This window comes from Manis pentadactyla, chromosome 16 (genome assembly GCF_030020395.1).
Source record: "Manis pentadactyla isolate mManPen7 chromosome 16, mManPen7.hap1, whole genome shotgun sequence".
NCBI classification, from domain to species: Eukaryota; Metazoa; Chordata; class Mammalia; order Pholidota; family Manidae; genus Manis; species Manis pentadactyla.
Genome location: NC_080034.1, coordinates 62180934 through 62198681, shown reverse-complemented (window position 1 = coordinate 62198681; position 17748 = coordinate 62180934). Strand labels below are relative to the sequence as shown.

General features: G+C 47.9%; 1 long non-coding RNA gene across 3 annotated transcripts; it reads left to right on the top strand.

The window, feature by feature from the left end:
- Nucleotides 1-932: 932 nt before the first annotated feature.
- LOC118930195 (uncharacterized) lies at nucleotides 933-6701 on the top strand. 3 transcript variants are annotated; one of them, XR_008994388.1, is made up of 4 exons: nucleotides 933-1272; nucleotides 1829-1913; nucleotides 5202-5287; nucleotides 5956-6701. It is a non-coding gene; the product is annotated as an uncharacterized LOC118930195 (long non-coding RNA). The 3 variants fall into 3 exon arrangements; XR_008994387.1 differs by lacking the exon at nucleotides 933-1272 and adding an exon at nucleotides 1279-1487; XR_008994386.1 differs by lacking the exon at nucleotides 933-1272 and having other exon boundaries at nucleotides 1508-1913.
- Nucleotides 6702-17748: the final 11047 nt, after the last annotated feature.

The window sequence follows — 17748 nt, the reverse complement described above, 5'->3', positions numbered from 1 at the left end:
CATCTTGCCCCACCTGGGGAGAAACTGGCATGAGGAAGGCCTGGGTCAGGATCCCCAAGGCTTAGCGAGAGAGAGCGGCTGTGGCCTATCTCTGCACTGTGCTTTCCTCTGTCCAGATGCCCTCTCCAGTCTTTTTATGCACACATACCCAGCCCACCCACAAGGGAAAACTCACATGCCAAGTGCCACCTCCTCCAGGAAGTCTTCCATGGGTCCTTCCAGCCAGAATTAACCACTCTTTCTCTCACTGTCCCCAGACCCTTTGCTTATATCCCCATTCTACTCTGTGTGTGGTTGTATTTGTTACAGTGTTAGACCCTTCCATTGGACAGCAAAGCCTGCAAGTCAAGGGACTGTATCTTAATCATTTTGTTGCCCCCACCCCACCCACACACCTTTTACCCCTCCAATCTCTCTCTCTCTCTCTCTCTCTCTCTCTCTCTCTCTCTCTCTCTCACTCACACACACACACACACACACACACACACACACACACGCGCGCGTGCACACACACGGCAGTGCTTGTCCCCAGAACTTTTTGAAAGAGCCTTTTGAGTAGCTCAGAGAATCTCTTCTCCACTTTCACTAGGAAGGGTGACTAATTCCCTCCAGTGCTCACAGGGAAGAAGCGAGTTTCCAATTCTATCTGAAATAATAAATACTGAGCTTAAAGCCACGCCAGTACTGACCCCTTTCAGAGCCCAAGAAAATATCCCTCCCCTTTGAGACAACTCATTTTCCGAGTCACCTTTGAAAATAAAACACTTGCATTTAAAAAATTCAGAGTAGTTGCACTTTGTGTGTGTGTGTGTAATTTTATGACATTTGTTCCCACTAACGTTTCTGGGACTCCACTTTGTAATGTTGAAAACCAGAGGTGGCTTGGTGCAACAGCATCCACCGAGGACGGTGGGTGATGGCAGGCCCAGGGTCAGCAGCCGGTGGTTGGCTAGGCAGGACTTGGGCCGGGCCCGTGACCCAGGGCTCTGCTCTCTGATTGGTTGGGAGCTCATTGGACAATGGGTTTTGTTTGGTGTTCCATTTGAAAAGCATTATTGGACATTTCAAGGTTTGGGTACTTTCAAGTGTCAAGATTCAACTAATAAAATAGGAAGAAGAGATTACAGCAAGAGAGGGGCCACTTTCCTTCCCAAGACCCTCGGGTTTGGGCTGGTGGGGTCGGGGCCGGGCGGCTCAGCTGCCGGCGCCCCACCCAGGCCTGCAGCCGCGCCTGCTGCCGTCAGTCGCGTCTGGACCACTGGGCTGCGCTCGGTACGGCACGTGGGGGTTCCCTGCCCTCGGGGGGGCACGGGGAGAGAGACGATTTGAAGCCCCTCGCCTCGCTGCGCAGGGCAGCCTGCTCCCTGCCTCTCCCCAGCTCCTGCGGCGCAGAGCAGCAAAGGAGAAAAGAAAGGAAGATAAACGGACAAAGGCGCTAGTGTGCGACCGGGTCTGGGGCGGTGCAGCGCCGTCGGGATGAAGTGGGGGTGCGAGGAGGGCCGAGCGCCAGGGCGGGAAAGGGTCGGGGACGGCCTTGCAAGAAGGCGTTCCGCACGGCCGGGCCGGGGAGCACGGTACCTGGGAGCGAGCGCACGGCTGCCTTCCCCAGCTCTCAGGGCCTGGGGCTGCGCCTCGTGTGCCCTCTGAAAACGAGGCAGGGAGGCGTGGCTTCCAGCCCAGGGTGGGGGAGGCTGAGTGAGCCGGGCGGTGGGGACGGCTCGGGGGCCAGCCCCGGGCGCAGCGGCCGCGGAGGCCACAGAGCCGCTCCCTGCATTCCAGGGCCCTTGCGGCCACCTCGCTACTCATCCCTTCCCACTCCCGCTGCCAGCTCTTCTCGGAGGCACATCGACTCACTGCGGCCCCATCAGCGGGCTCCCCCCCCCCCGACGTGATTCTCCCAGGGCACACCTGGGGTAGGGATGACCTCACCGTCTTGCTTCCCTCAGATCTCCCCCTTTTGCAATCCTTCCTCACGCACTCCTGCCCCCGGCGTCACACGGCTCAGCAAACCCCGTGCACCCGGAGGGGAAGGCAGACCTGGCTCACCACCCCCTCGCTTCCCCTGCCCAGCGCACCTATGGAATCCACACAGGAGCTGGGCTCCTGGCACTGACACGTCCCTCCTCAGAACACGCCAGCCCCTCTGCCATCTCCTCAAATAAACAGGAGCCCTCACCAGGAGGCTGCAAGAGCCACCTGCGAGAGCCACCTGCGAGCCTGTGCCCTGCACACCCAAATGCCCTTTAATACTCAGCTGTGCCCTTGTTCTTTGTCGAGGGATATTATTCTTCAGTAAAAAGTTGAAAGGATAAAGATTTGAGGGAATGCCAAGGAACGGGGTGGGGGGAGCAGGGGGACAAACGGGAGGGTAAGTGGGAATTTGCGTGTGGAGCACGTTTTCAGCATCTAAAGGCACAGCCAGAGGGAGGTGGGCAGGAAACACCAAAGCCACCTCCTGTTTGCAGGTGAGCAAGCCTCTTACCGATTCCCACCCAACAGCGCAGGATCCTTTCCTGGTCTGGTACCCACGCACCCAGGACACGTGTCGGGGGAGTGGATGCTTCTGCTGTGAGAGCACCAAGGCTGAGGCAAGCAGCAGGTGGGCTGAGACATGCAGTGGGGCCAGGCTCCTCCTCGGGGCTGGAGGAGGAGGCAGCCACGAGGCATGAGGCCAGGCTGTCTGAGGAAACGCAGTGCTTTCAGTTCACACAGGTCTGGGGAAGCACCTGGCTCGTTTCAGTTCGGGATGCAGCTGGGTGGGGAGGGAACTTCTCTGCGTCATAGTCCTGCTCGGTGGTGATGTGCATGGGGGAGGCTCAGCCAGCCCATCCTGACCAAACCCTGTCTCTGAAGGCCCCACTCTGCTAGGAGACCTGAGTGCCCCAGGGGAGGGGAGATGCTTGGTTTGGCCTTAATGTGCTGCAGACTGGATCCTATTTTCATCTCCCCAGAAGTTTCTTAGACCAAAAAAGGCCATTTCAGAGGGCAGAGAAGCCACTGAAAATCCCAAAGTTGATGCCAAGCTAATGGGGTGAATCTGAACTATGCAACCCTAGAAGGAGGGCATCTGACTTCCCTCTGTAAAAGCGTGGGGGGGAAGGAGGCAGAAGATAGACAGGGGTGGGGTGTCTACCTGGCCAGGCCTTTAGGACAAGGGGTGAAGGGACGAGGAGGTGTGGGTCAAGTCAGCATGAGGCCTGTGCAGCCCTGGCTGGAGAGAGGTATGCCACTGGCAAGAACCCATCCTCACACACGTTATCATTTGTTGCCATTAAAAGGTCTGGGTTTTCCATAGAAACCGAAAGAGCCCAGCCAGGGTTGGTGGGTCCTCTTGCCCCTCTTTCTCTTTCTTCCTTTCCCACCTTTCCCAGCTCTTCCCTTCTTCTACATATCTGTCTTCCCCTAGAATACCCCTTTCCCTCACCATTCACCCATCCCCTTTTCCTTCCTCTCCTCTGCCACATCCCTGCTCAGGCCTATTTGAAATGAGGGCACACAATAGGGACACTCTGCTGTACTAACTTAGGGCCTCTCAACCTTGGCTGCTGTGGCACAAACTACCGGTTGGCCCCAGTATTCTTTTCTACCTTTCTGCCTATTTTTAACTGGGGATAAGACCACCCCAAATAAAGACTGTAATTTGTATCTAAGTATGATGCTAGGACTAAGGTCTGGCCAAAGAGAGATCAGCAGGTACGTCATGTGCAAACTTTCCTTGCCATATTCATTGTTAGTAGGTATATGAACATGATGGCTGGAGCTTATGCAACCATTTTGGCCTATGAAATATATCAGAGCCAGTTTACATACCTCCCAGGATTTGTTGAACCATGGTTTCTCTGCTAAATGCTACTAATGATCCTCTGAGAGAATCTCCTGCCACCAACCACATTTTTGTAATGTGAGAGCTGTGAGAAGGGTTTCAGTTTTTTAAAAGGAGGCCGGTTCAGTTCCATGCCATCTTGATGCTGAAGTTATGGTGCCATGACATTTCACCCGCTTGGCTTACATTATGGCAAATGTTCCTGGCTCCTCATGTTGCTGCAGGCACCACCCAGCAGCACATTGCTTCACACCTCACATCACATGCCTCTTACCTCCTGCCCCAGGGCTTCCCTGTTGCTGCTGAGGAACAAGACACCATGAGACCTGCTCTCTAGAGTAGGTGCACTCTTACTAGGCCAGGCCCAGTGGGCTGTACACAGAGATGGGCAGGTCGAGGGCCTTCTGACTCACACTTTCTCACCAGCTGGCTCCATGTGCCCTGGTTCATGCTTCAGATGATTCTGCTGCTGTTCTGGCTTTTCCTCCTAGGGGACGCCAGACGGTACCACCTGGTAGTGTGTGGGTCCTGATGCCCTGTGAAGCCAACGTGAACCACTGGGAGATAAAAGCCGGTGGTTATAGGGGCAGACAAATTCTTCTCCCATCTTTCTCCCAGCATTTTCTGGTCCCAGCCCCAGTAGGCCTTGCTGGAAACATCCCATGAGACCAAACAATTGGCGGCATTTGCTGAAAGCTGGGCCAGTTTGGTCACATGCCCCTCTGTATTTCACTCTCTCCTTCTCTGCCTCACCTCCCTTTTCCCCTCCCTCTTGCTTCCAGGAGTTGCACTTTCCAATAAAATGCGAGTACATTTGCTTTTGCCTCAAGCTCTGGTTTCCAAGGAGCCTGGGCTAAAACGGGGAGAAACACAGCAGATGGCAAAGAAGCAAGGTGCAGGAACCAAGGTCCTAGGAGCTGCAGAGCCATCACACCCAGTCTGGCCTGTGGGCCTCTCAGCTTTTTATCTGAGAAAGAAACAAATGTCTATCATATTTAAGCACAGCTGTGTTGGATTTTCTGTTACCTGCAACCTTATCCCAACAAATGTGGCTGTGCGTAAGAACCCTCTTTCCTTCCGATTTGACTTTCACCAGCATTGTCAAATTTTGATCCATTCAATTTTCCAATGAGTTAGATCCTACAGGTATAGTTATTCCTTTCCATTCACCACCTCTTCCTACCCATCTCCCTACTTAAAGGATAAGGAAATGATATCTCTTGGAAGTTATATGATTTGCCTAATGGCAAGAGCTAATGGGAGAATATCCCTGACATTCTGGCTTCCAGGCCGTGAAACCAGACTGTAGCACCGTTCATCCCCACCCTTCAGAGATCACACAGTTTGGAAGTCACCAAAGTCCCATTTCTCCTTCCAGGCACACGAAGAACTGCCTGTCCTGTCCCCTTGGAGCTAGATGTGGCTTCTTGACTGACTCAAGCCAAAGGAATGCACGCAGAGGCGGTAATGTCCAGACAGATCTAGAGAATGGTAGTGATTCACCAAGCAGCTCTTTACACCTGGCCTGGGGACCAGCAGGCCTGGGAAGGATGCTTACTCTAGCTGCCCGGGTCCCTGAGTGAGGCTAGTGTGGAGAAGGGCCCCAGCCCACTGAGAATGGATGTGTAGTGAAAAAGAGAAGCAAACCTTGAGGGGTTTAAGCCAATGAGATTTGGGGGTTTGTTTACCGCAGCATAACTCAGCCCCACCTGACTAATACATGCAGAAATGGGCAGGTAGAGTCCAGAGATTTGGGCTCATTTTGATTTCCTTTTCAAGGAGACTAATGGAAGCCAGTTTTATTAAAATATCAAAGATCTTTTGATATTCCGACAACCCTGAGATCCTCAGGAAGGGTGTGCCTGTGTTAGCCGAAGTGTTCACAGCACGGGTTCTGAGGGCCTTGGAAATTAAAGCCAAGGGTGTCTTTCATTTCAGTGGGCCAGTAGAGCGCTTTCCAGTTTTCTGCCATCAAACTGACAGTCAGGTTAGACATTCTGAATGACCAGAATTGGCTTTTATAAAATGTTTCTTTTAACATGCAAGGAAGTTATAGTTTTATACTTCGGAAGAAACAAATGACGGGACCAAGGTAATGAATGTATCTATATGTCCTCTCTCTCTCTGTGAAGAAACCCACTCAGCTGACTCCCATGGCTCCCGGGCCATTCTGCCCCCTGGGTGGAAAGAGCCGATAAAGGGAGATGGAAACCCACTCCTCCTTAAAATCCCTCAGCCTCTGGAAGATTCTGGAGTGTCTGGAAGCAGCACAAGCTCCTGGGAAAATAATGGGCCAAGTCCCGTTACAGAGACTGTAGATGCATCCCAGGATGGAAAGAGAGAATTTGCCTCCGTGGGAGGTGGGATCATCTCAACCCAAGCCTGCCCTTTCTTGGTGGAACCATGCCAAGATCAGGGTTGCATTTCCTGTCCAAACCCTTAGCCCAGGAGAATGAAACACTTCCAGAAGGACATGGAATCATTGCTCAAAACGGTAAGCTCTTTGCTTAAGAAAAGGGACTTACGGCTCTTCTGCGCATGTAATCTTTGTGAAACCCTTGGTCACTGCAGCAGTATTTGTTGCTAACACCAGCCTTGTCCAGAAGTCCCAGCCAGATCTGCACACACCCAGCCCCTGTGTGCCACCTTCCCAATGCCCCATGCCTTCTCCTGTCCTCTCCACCTGTGCACCCTTTCAGAGCTTCTCTAAGCCCACCTTCTCCTTCCAACTTCCAGCCACTTGGCTCTCGCCTGGCCATTAAAGATTATTTCAAGCTGGTAACATAATCCCTAGCACTTAATGGCATAATTAATAGTCCCACATGTGTCATTTCATTATCCAACTTCATAATAAATCACACAAGGCAGGAATCAAGCCTCATGTTCTTTTATTTTCATCCTATCCTCCCTACAAGGATTTTGCTGGGGGCATGGTACTCCTGCAACAGATCCCGTGCTTCACTCTGCATGGGGGTTGAACCCAAGGCTATTTTCTATGATCAATATTTTAGAAAAGATTTTGAGGGATTTTGAGATGCAAACACCAACAATTGACTCTTCACAGATATTTTATGTGGGTACTGCTTGTTGCCAAGCACCAGTTACCTAACAATACTAAGCTCACTTCTTTTTAGGGGATGAAATGACCCACCTGTCTGATTCTTTTACTCTGAAAATGTTGGTCACAGGAAGGCCACCACAAATTCTGCTCTTAGGTTGCCTATTAGTCCCAGGACCTCATACCCTGTTTGAAAAACTATTGTGCCCAGATTTTATTTATTTTCATTTTACCTATGCTCATTATCTGTTGGATTATGTTATACATCAGGCCAGACCCGCGCTGGCATGTATGTGAGGTACAGTGGATGATGGAGGCCTTTTAAATGGGGAGCATGAAGGCTGTGCCTTTTAAAGAAAAAGTGGAAGGTCTGGTGCCTCTCCCCCCATTGTAGCCATCCTCACACCACATAGGAATTGCCTGCCTACTGGTCCATCAGCCTCACTAAATAGTGGGCTAATGAGGGCAGCATGTTTACATGGCTCTGAATTTCCAGGTTCTAACACAGTGCCTGGTCCACTACATGCTCATCACAGCATCTATTTATAGCAATACATTTTTTGTTGTTTCTGAATAAGATGGTTAAATATGAGAGCATGAGTAAATCAATGAAAAGGCAAACTTAAGGAGAAATAAAGGATTGAAACCTAAATTATAAACCAAAGGAAATTCTTGAAAAATGTAACAGAAGCCTTGTTAATATGAGTATACCTGTGAAAGGTAAGAAACACTGCTGTGAGACTGGATGGAAATCAGCCCTGGGTGACAGTGGAAATAAAAGTGTGTTATTGCAACAAATATTGTAAGGCCAATTGGAGACAAATGTTGTAGGCCTTCTCTACATCCCCACTAATTTCTTACAATGAGAAATAACACAAGCGGATGTTCGTCATCCAAACTGTCTTGCCCCTGCAGCTATAAACCATTTGGTAATCAGCAAGGTGTCAAGACAAGAAGCCAAACAGGATTTCCCATCTCTTCTTCAAAACCTGCAAACCAGAAATGACTCCAGGTGTTTCAGACAGAGGGAATTTAATACAGGGAATGATTACAAAATATGGAAGGGCTGAGAAAAAAAGGAAGAAAGTAAGATTGCCCAGAGATGAATAAAGTTAGGCATCTGCTGCCACTTCTAAGACTGGAAGTCAGAGAGAAAAATAGAATAACTAGAGCCCACGAGGAGCCCCCGGGTGGCCCCTTCCCCCCGCTGCTGCACTGAGCACACCCTGTGGGAGGCCAGGGCCCACGCCTGCCAATGCCTGGGAGCTGGGCGCCGGAGGGCCACCGCTGGAGCCAGGAGCCCACGCTCTCCTCCGCAGGATGCTGAAGGCCCGCCACTGCCGTGGTTGTTGGAACCACACCTCCTGAGCAAGGACCGGAAGTCCAAACTTCATTATCGTTGATGCCACTGCCCCACTTCCAGAGGAAATAAGCCAAGACGTCTTTTTCTCTCCTGTGTCCCTCCAATCACCTGACGGTGCCTGCCATTGGTGGACACACACACGAACTGAATGGACAGGGAATGTGGACTATGTAGTTTTCAAATTTCCAGCTCCTTATACTACAGAAGAGAGCACAAAAGGGTGGGAACGGAGAGAGGTGGGACAGATACTGGGCACTCTAAGTAACAGGTGTGTGTGTGTGCAGGTGTAAGTAAAGGTGCACACATTCACACACACACACACACACACACACACACACACACACACATACACACACACTGCTATGTCTGGGAGACAAGAGATTATTAATAAATTAAAATGTCCCTGATTCAGTCTTGACGAGTCTCACAACAACTGCTTCCATTATGTTGTTGCTCTAAATAATAGCGTGCTAACTGCTCAGCGTGCCTCTGTCTGTGATCACTACTCATAACACGGGTCCCACGGGCAGTCTGATCCTCCCTGGGCGCGGTACAACAGCGTGAGGCTCAGTATGTTCATATTGAGTGAATGCGCTATTTGCCTATCTTAGGCTCCCAGAGGATTTTTAATATCAAAACAACCTGAAGGACACTGTATTCAAGAGAATAGAATTCCCAGTGCTCTTTTGATCCTGAAACTATTCAGGAGAACTTTCTTCTCCAGAGACTTTAAATAAGAGACATGTTTAGACAATAAGAACTTTTAAAAATCCCTGTTGGGAAATTTTTCTAGCAACAAGGGGTAGATGGCCTCCTGGGAATGTTTTCTGCTTTGTTAGTTTGGTGTGGACTGGTGCGTTGGGAGGTGGCTTTCTGATTTTCGTTTTTAGTTTTTTTGAAAATAATCCCACATTTACAGAAAAGCTGCAAGGACAGTGCAAAGAACTACCATGTTCCTTGCACCTGGATTCCCCAGTTTGACTCCATTTGCTCCCTCCTTCTCTCTCCCATCTCCAACACTTCTTCTCTGAATTATTTGAACTAAGCTGTAAAACTCATCACTCCTATATACTCCAATGTGTATTTCTCAAAAACAAAGACACTCTCCTACAGAACCACAGTTCAGTCACCCCATCAGGAAGCCAGCTTTGATTCAACACTACCACCCAAACCAGGAACCCCAGCCAAATTCCAACAATCTCAACAATGTCACTTTTTTCTTTCTGGTTCAAAACCCAATCCAGGATCACACCTTGTATCTAGTCTCCTTCAATATGAAAGTTTTATACAGCCTTTCTTTGCCTCTTGGGTCCTCAACAAACTTAATAAGAGCACAACCTTTCATCTATAGTTGACCCTCAGCCGGTCACACCATCTTTATCATGACCAGTCTAGGGCTTGGGACCCTTGGCTGAGGGACCTCGGGAACGATGCCAGGCACTTCTGGAGCACCACCTCTGGGGCCCACTGGCCCTCCATGTCCCATCTGAGGAACTGAGGCAATGGGCTGAGTTTCTCCACCGTAAGGTCCGTCACCACTTTCCCTTTGTAACTGGTAAGAGCTTTATGGGGAGATGCTCCCAGCCTTTGTGCTTTGTTTCCTAGCGCAGGACACCAATGCCTTTTCTCCAGGTTCAGCGTGCACCTTCTGGAGATGGCCTTCAAACTCCTACGGCCCTGCTGACCTTCACTAACTGCTTTTTGCTCTGCTGGAAGAATGGGGAGCCCAGGATGAAGAGATAGCCAGATGCTGGTCCTGTCTCAATCTATCTGACCCTCAGTCTCCAGATCCATCAAATGGGACCTAAACAGGCACTAAGTGAGCTCCAAGCTTCCTTCCAGCTTTCACATTGCAGGATTTAGTTCTAATTCTTCCCCGAAGCCCCTGAGTCTGCGCTGTAACTGGCTTTTTGGCAATACCCTTTCACTTGGTACTTTGGGGAAAAGAGGTATCTCCTTGGGTCCTCCAGCAGGATGCACACAGGGAGTGGCAGGGGCTTTTGCCTTCTGCAATGAGTGGCCAAGTGACCTCTGACTTCCCAGTGCTCACACATTGGAGCCTCCTCCATCGTAATGAGCTGACTCTTCGGGGAGTCCCTCTACTGTGGGCAGTTCACGAGCACATTAAAATGACCATAGTGCTCACTGTAAGAGAAGAGGCTCTCATGTAACTCCTCACCTGTCTGTTCCATAAATTAAAACTTAGAGACAGACAGAAAGTAGATAAACAGTGGCTTATGGCTGTGGGGGGCTAAGTGGCTGGGAGCTAAAGGGGATAGCTGAAGGGGATTCTTTTTGAAGTGATAAAGGTGTTGTAAAATAGAGTGCAACAATGGTGTGCAGCTCTGTAAATATACTAAAAGCCATTGATTTGTAGACTTTAAATAGACGAATTGTGTGGTATGTAAATTATCTCAGTAAAGCTATTTCACACACTGTCATCCATACACACACACATACACACACACACACACAAACACACACTGACAAGGAAGTACCATCAGAGAACTCTAGATCTCTGAGTTCATATAGGAGATGAGAAGAGAGCCCATCCAGATGTGTCCCAGGTGAGGTCGGAGCGGTTGGGGAGCGGTAGAGCACTCTGGTAGGGGAAGGGCTCATGCAGAGATGGGCTGGGGGGAGTCCGTGTGGGCAAGGGAGGCCAGAGCCCCCACTGGGAAGATGGGCCTCACTGGTAGGGCAGCAACCAGGTAATCTCTCCCCCGATTCAGTGTGCAGGGATTTCTGGCAAGGAGGGGACTGCGATCAGGCTGCCCACCCACTCCCCTCTGTCTGCCAGTGTGAGAAATAACCTTTCTGTCCTCAGTGCCAGGTGAGCTCAAGGCTTCAAGGAAATGAAAAGTGGATCCCCCTCCAAAAACCTTAAATAGATAAATGACAGAGAGATACCAAAAGTCAGGCCTTGGTTGCTTCCAGGAATAGTATTGTTATTACAAAGGAGTACAAAAAAAAAATCACGGTTTAGATCTTAATTTGACAAAATCCTAGCTGCATGATGTTGGCAGGTAACTCATGTCTACACCTCACTGTCTTCATCTGTAAAATGGGCACAGAAGTGGTGCCTCCTTCATGAGGAAGTCATGGAGATTAAATGAGAAAATGAGCCTGAAGCACTTGGAATGTCTGACACAGAGCAAGTACCCGACAAACGCTCCCTGTTGCCAGTCTTTATCTTTATCTTTTCATCATCATCATGAACTCACTGTGCACACAAGGAAACTGAGACCTGTTAAGAAGAAAACCACAGGCCCAAAATGGAGTCATTTTTGCTGGGTCAGGTCACCAAACTGGGGCTTAATACCTCACCTAATTACAGCTTCAACCTCCCACAGACTGTCAGGAATTTTCTGGTCAGCAGCAGGGAGGTAATCTGTCACAGCAGCCCTCTCCATTTCCGCCCGCCCGAGGAGGTCATCTGCGTGATAAGCCCTCCTGCCCTTCCCCAAAGGGAAGGTGACCTTGCCCAAAACAAGCGCTTCTTTTCTTCTGTTAATAACTTCTTGCCCCACCCTTCTTCCTAGAGAAAATCTTCCATTTGGTACAACCCCTGTAGCTTCTCCCTCCTTGCTAGATGGGATGCTGCCTGATCCGCGAATCACTTAATAAAGCCAATTAGATCTTCAAATGTACTCAGCTGAATTTTGTTTTTTAAAGAGCCTAAAAGCGGGAATGTAATCCAGGTCTGATATGGTATCTGGGTCTGTTCTCCAGGCTCTGTCCTAACTTCAACCTGGGAAGGCAAAGTATTCACACTGAGGCCAAATCAGAATAAGCTCTTCAATCTCAACCTGATGCAGGTGTGGGAGCTGGAACTCCAGCACAAGCATAGCCGGAGGGGAATGAATCATAGAAAAATCCCTGGATGAGACTTGAGTCTGATTTTAAGGTGCCCAGCCTCTGTAAAAGAGAAGCACCTTCCTGATGGCTGAATGGTTCTGGGCTCAGTGCTCCTCAGTTAGGGACAGTTGGGGGTTGTGCACTCCAGCCTCCCCTTAGGATTTCCGTCCTCCACTCACAAGTCCTGACAATAAAAAGGGAATCAATATAAATCCAGTCGTTGTGATCTGGAGTCCTTTCCTGCTACAGGAGGGGAGGAGGTGGAAGAAAAAGATACTTTGGTTTGGAAATAACAATCAAAAGCACTCACTACAAAAATTATCTGGGGCCAGGAGGAAGACAAGGAAGACAATTCCTGGTGAATTGCAGGTTAGGCCAGGGTCTAGGATGCATTTGCTTTCAATGTGGCCTTTGCAGGTAGAGGGACAGATGAGGTCAGAGTCTGAATCTGAAGACTTTTCTTAGAAAGTGCTTCCTTGGAAATGAGTCCCTCCCCATGAAATCATCTCTTTGCAGGCTTTGTCCCAGCAGGGGTTTTCTTCTGAAACAGGAGAAGCTCCTGTACCCAGGGTGGGTTTGGGGGCTAAACAGGTCCAGTCCCCCACCTGCAGTTGGCTGTTGAGGAGGCGCATTTCCAGGCTCCACGGAAGACCTCTGTGCAGCCTTGTCACTAGGTGAGCCCAGGGATCCAGAGAGAAGGAAAGAGCAGAGCAGGGCAGGGGGACAGAAAAACAGCTCCGCTGTTGCACAAGACACGCCCTTCTCACCAGCGTCACTCTTCTTCCCAGCCAGAAATCCACCCTCGGATGTGCACACAAAGCTGGCATTTAGAGGAGCAGTGCACACACTTCAGAAGCCAAATTGGGCACTCCAGCTTCCACGGAACCAGCATCGCCCTTCACAACAGCTCAGCTTCAACTAGTTGTCTGGTATGTGTATCACTTCAAATACTTAGGTTTATTGTTCCAAATAATCACTTCTTCAGCAGCAGCACCAGGACCACAGCAGAACAGTTCATAAATTGGTGGTTTATAAAATCAATACAGGTTTTTGTTGTTTTCTTTCTAATACACACTCATTCTCCTGCTGAGAAGTAAAAGAAAAAAACACTATCAATGAAAGACAGGGGTTGTCTTTCTATACCAGTATGTGTTTGGGGGCTTTTATAGCTAACTGAGGTAGCCAGGCAGGTAGGCCAGGCAAGGATAGGAACACACTATGATGAGGGCTTGGCCACCGGCTTCATCATTTATATCCAGAAAACAATGAAAATTACTTGAAAAGGGTGTTCACTGATTTGCATCCTAAAGACAGAGCTCTGAAGGGTGAGGAGCCCCTGCCCTTGGAGTGAATCTGCCTTGAAAATTTGCTTAATCCAGGGAGGCTGCTCAGAGTCCAGCTGTTTGGCTAGAATCCAGATCTTATACTGTTGCCTCTGGGAACCAGTCTGAGCCTCAGTTTCTTATTCAATAAAATGGGCATTGCAGTTTCACCTACGCACACAGTCATTAACAATAAATATTTTAAAACAGTGCTTCATAACTGGGAAAGAACTCAGGGTGAAAGATGAACATGTAGTCAACTTCCTTGAGTTTACAGACAAGGAAACTGGAATTCAGAGAATTGGGACCAGTGTAGTTCAGAGTCCAGAACCCAGACCGCCAGGTCATGGTCTAGCAGGCTTGGAATTTTTAAATGATTACTATTATGCATCAATCAAGAGACTCCTAAGTGGCATTACTCAGTTTTTTTTTAAAATCAGAGCAGGAGTTATGACAAAATATGTGAGCCTTGGCTACTAACAGACACAACCTTGGCCTAGCAGGTTGATCCATAAGCATGGGGGCTGTGGGCCACTGTGTAGACACAGCCCTGCTTCCCCCTGCACTGGGCTTTCTGCAGCATTCTACCAGGGAAAAGCAAAGCATTCCACACTGAGCTCATTACATTCCAGCACACAACCTGTGGGGTAATACAAGGCTAGCAAAGCTGAGAGATTTGACCAAGACCCCATGATGCAGGAGTAGTTGGTTGGGACTCAAACTCTGGTCTCCTGGCTGCAAGCCCAGTGTTCCTTCTCCTGGATCATGCACCCCTGGCCTTGTATGCCACAGCCCCTCAGGGAGAAGGAACTGTGGGTGGTGTAAGGAGGAAGGTCCAAGAACAATGTGAACTCTCTGACAATTAGGGAAGAATTGGGCTGAGGGCCTCTTGGGTTTGCATAGGCTATTTTGAAAGGATCAAGCAATTTAAATATGAGTAGCATGCAGATCTAGCTAGCTAGCACGTAGGTGTTCTACTACTAAAGGACACAGGTTTGCTGGGGCATAAAGAGTAAAAAAGGGAAATGAGCATTCTTTTAAAAAGAACCATGTTTGTTTACCCAAAGTCCTGATCATTGAGGAGATTCACTCACCCACATAAACAGGGAAAGGAAACATCTAAGAAAATTTGGAATATTGAGAACAATTTAATATATTTAGAAAGAATCCTGAAGAAAAAGTTCCACTCATCTCCTGATTCATAGACAAGAAAAGAACAAAAGCTCTGTTACCTGTGAGCTCAGAAGATGGTTTCCTTCCTCCTTTCCCCTTTTCCTTCCTTCCTCCTACTCTTCTGACTGTCATCAATCAATCATTTATGTATTCAACAAGTCCTGAGCACCACCACTAACCACTGGTGATTTCATAGATTAAAAAGACAAGAGGAGGCCTTGCCCTCTTAGATCATCAGACATTCCAGCCACATTTTAGTTGAGTGCTTACTGCACTGTGATCACTAAAAAAAAACAGAAAATCATTTCATAGTGCCAACAATTTACTACCCCAGGAGTACTGCCAATTTCACAAGTATTTCTTCATTAATGCCCACAAATTCCCATTTCCCTCTGGGGAAACTGAGGCACAACTGAGTCAAATAGAAATAAGGTGATCTCATCCCTGTCAGAGAGCTAGTCAGTGGAAGAAATAATCATTATAATAACAACAGCTACAATCACAAACATGGTAAGAACCCAAGTTCAATTCAGAAATTGAACTCAAATCATTACTAAAGAAAGCAAACACTGAAGAGTTCAGTCTACCCCACCCTACCTCAAGACTGTATCTGATCTCCAGCAAAATGTTGTCTCATGAATTCACCATAAAGTTGTGTTGAATCTCCATGATGAAACTACCATTCTAACCATGGGAAATGTTTTAAAATACTACTCTGCAGAGGGTTTGTTGGTTTTCCTTGCACAGACCTTAACCATATGACCAGTCATGAAAAAGGAACTCGTTCTGTCCTCCATCTATTCTTGGATCATGATGAGCCTTGGTTCTCAAAATGCTAACAGGTCAGAGGACAATAATGTTCTTTGCTGTGTGTAAAACAATACCATCAAAAGCAAGCTGTGTAGGGAATTAAAGAAATTCTAAGAAATTCACTTGGAAATTGCTCTCAAGGTACTATTTCTTTTCAAGTGTAGAGGACTCCAGAAGAGCATCTCTTTGCCACCCTTGCCCCAGGTAGCCACCTACACTTTTACATTGTTTCAGAGTAGTTGAAAGAGGTAATAATAGCCTACAGTTCCTGCAAATATGGAGACAGAGCATGGTGGAAACTTTTCCCATTGTTTTGTGGGGTCATTCAGCTCTGACACCTTCCACATAATTCCTCCTACAGCTCCCATGGATTACTAAAATTATCTGAGCAGGGAGGGATTTAGAAGTCATCAGCAAGCATCCCTTGGTCAGGATTAACACCCCCTTAGGGATGTTCACTGTGAATATTACTTTATTAAGGCCTCAGAAAAGTGTTAGTAAATAAACCTGTTTAACTCTGCTTCGCTCATCATTTTCTAGACTTATTTGGTCATGGGAATCTTTTTGCTCTAAAATCCACTAACCTCTCTTGGGTTCAGTGAATGCTGTTTGGGAAAATCCCAACTGACTCCAAGCTTCACTCCCTCTCTCTCATTCTGTACAAGGATCTCAATAAACTATACATACTCACAGAGGTGCATAATCAGTGTTAACTGAGTGAATAAATGGTGTGGGTAAAATTGTAATATTTCCAGAATATCTCACCTGGCTTTAGTACATCTGCATATCAATAAGCATTCAGAGGTGGAAAGAAATATGGCTTTAGTACATTTGCACCATTCCTCAGGGGCGGAGAGAAGTTCATCTCCATATCAGTGGGCAATTACCTGGGTAACAGAGGGCTTACCTGTACCTGAGAGGTGACAGGGAGGGCGGGTTTTGCTTCTGCCGGAGCAGAAAAGAGAGACAGCCCGGGACTGCAGTTTTTGAGCAATAAACAGATTTTAAACTTTATTTCTCCCTTTGATTGATTTTGGTTTTTAGAGGTATTTTGCCCCAGGATTTCTTTTCCCAGACTTACAAATGGATTGAGAAGTTAATGAGTAAACGACTCAGTGGCTTTACCATAAGGTCTTCCACACCCCAGTGGGAGCCTTGGCAGCAATGAGCCAAGCACTTGCCACCCACTCTCCCTCTCCCAGGTAGAGAAACCACAGGAGGGGTGGGAAAGGGGCTCCTGGAAATGCTGGCCCATAGTGCTGTGGTCACCTCTGTGCCCAGCCTCCCTGAAGGCTGTGCTGCCAGCGCCTGGACTCCAGGCAAGGCAGAGGAGGTGCTGGAGCCTGGGGTTTAACATGGGATCATGTCGCCTTAGACTTTGTTAGCAACAGAGGACTGACAGGCTGACCAGCTGTGCCATCTGGTTGAGTCCCATCACCTATCAGAAAAGGGATCTGATGTTTGTGTAGTGTGGGGAAAAAATGGGAGGGTTGAGTTCATGTTCACATGAACTCTTATCCAAAACCCTTGGAGTAGCTGTGTTATGGAATTCAGCATTTTTCACATTTCTAGAAAGATAATGTGGTGCATATACCTTATGTCGTATAACACCACTCACAGGGGACCCAGTGCACTGGCCCATTTGCAAACATTAATATTTCTGCAGTGAAACATGAAGGTTCCTAATACATGAGATAAATAAAACCTATTAACACATTCAAGTTAGTTCAGGTCAGATTTTGCTGGCAAGTGGCAGCAGGTATACCAAACACTTTTAGTTTTCATAGCTTTCTGGACTTGAGGATTATAGATAAGACTGTGGGGGTCTTTAAGGTAACTCTCCCAAAAGGATACTGGGTACAAAGACAAAAGGTGGACATGGACAGTGAGTCCATGCAGTTAATCTAAGGACTTCTCTTTATGGTACGGAGAAATCACATCCCCAGAGCATCATAGAGCTCTTATTTGTAAACAAAATATCCCGCATTTCCTTCTGAATCAGTGAACTTTGGACCCTGCTTTAATGTCATTTGCTTTGATTTGGAATTCACTCCAAAGGGAATCTATGGATTTTTGCTCTTGACGGGTTCACAAGAACTTTAAGCTATTTTCACTCGAAGGGGGAGGGGCCCAAGAAGGAGAGGGTTTCCAAGGCCAAGGGATGAAGAACAAAAGTTTAATGAGTCACCAGTAAATGTCTAAAGTCACCGAGGTGCCTACTATTTTGGGTGAAAGAAATCACATAGTTTTTAATATGCCCAATAACAATGACACAGTGATGTGTTTCTCTCCTTATATGGGCTTCTCTGGACTCAAATGTCAGTCTTTTTGACATCTGTCT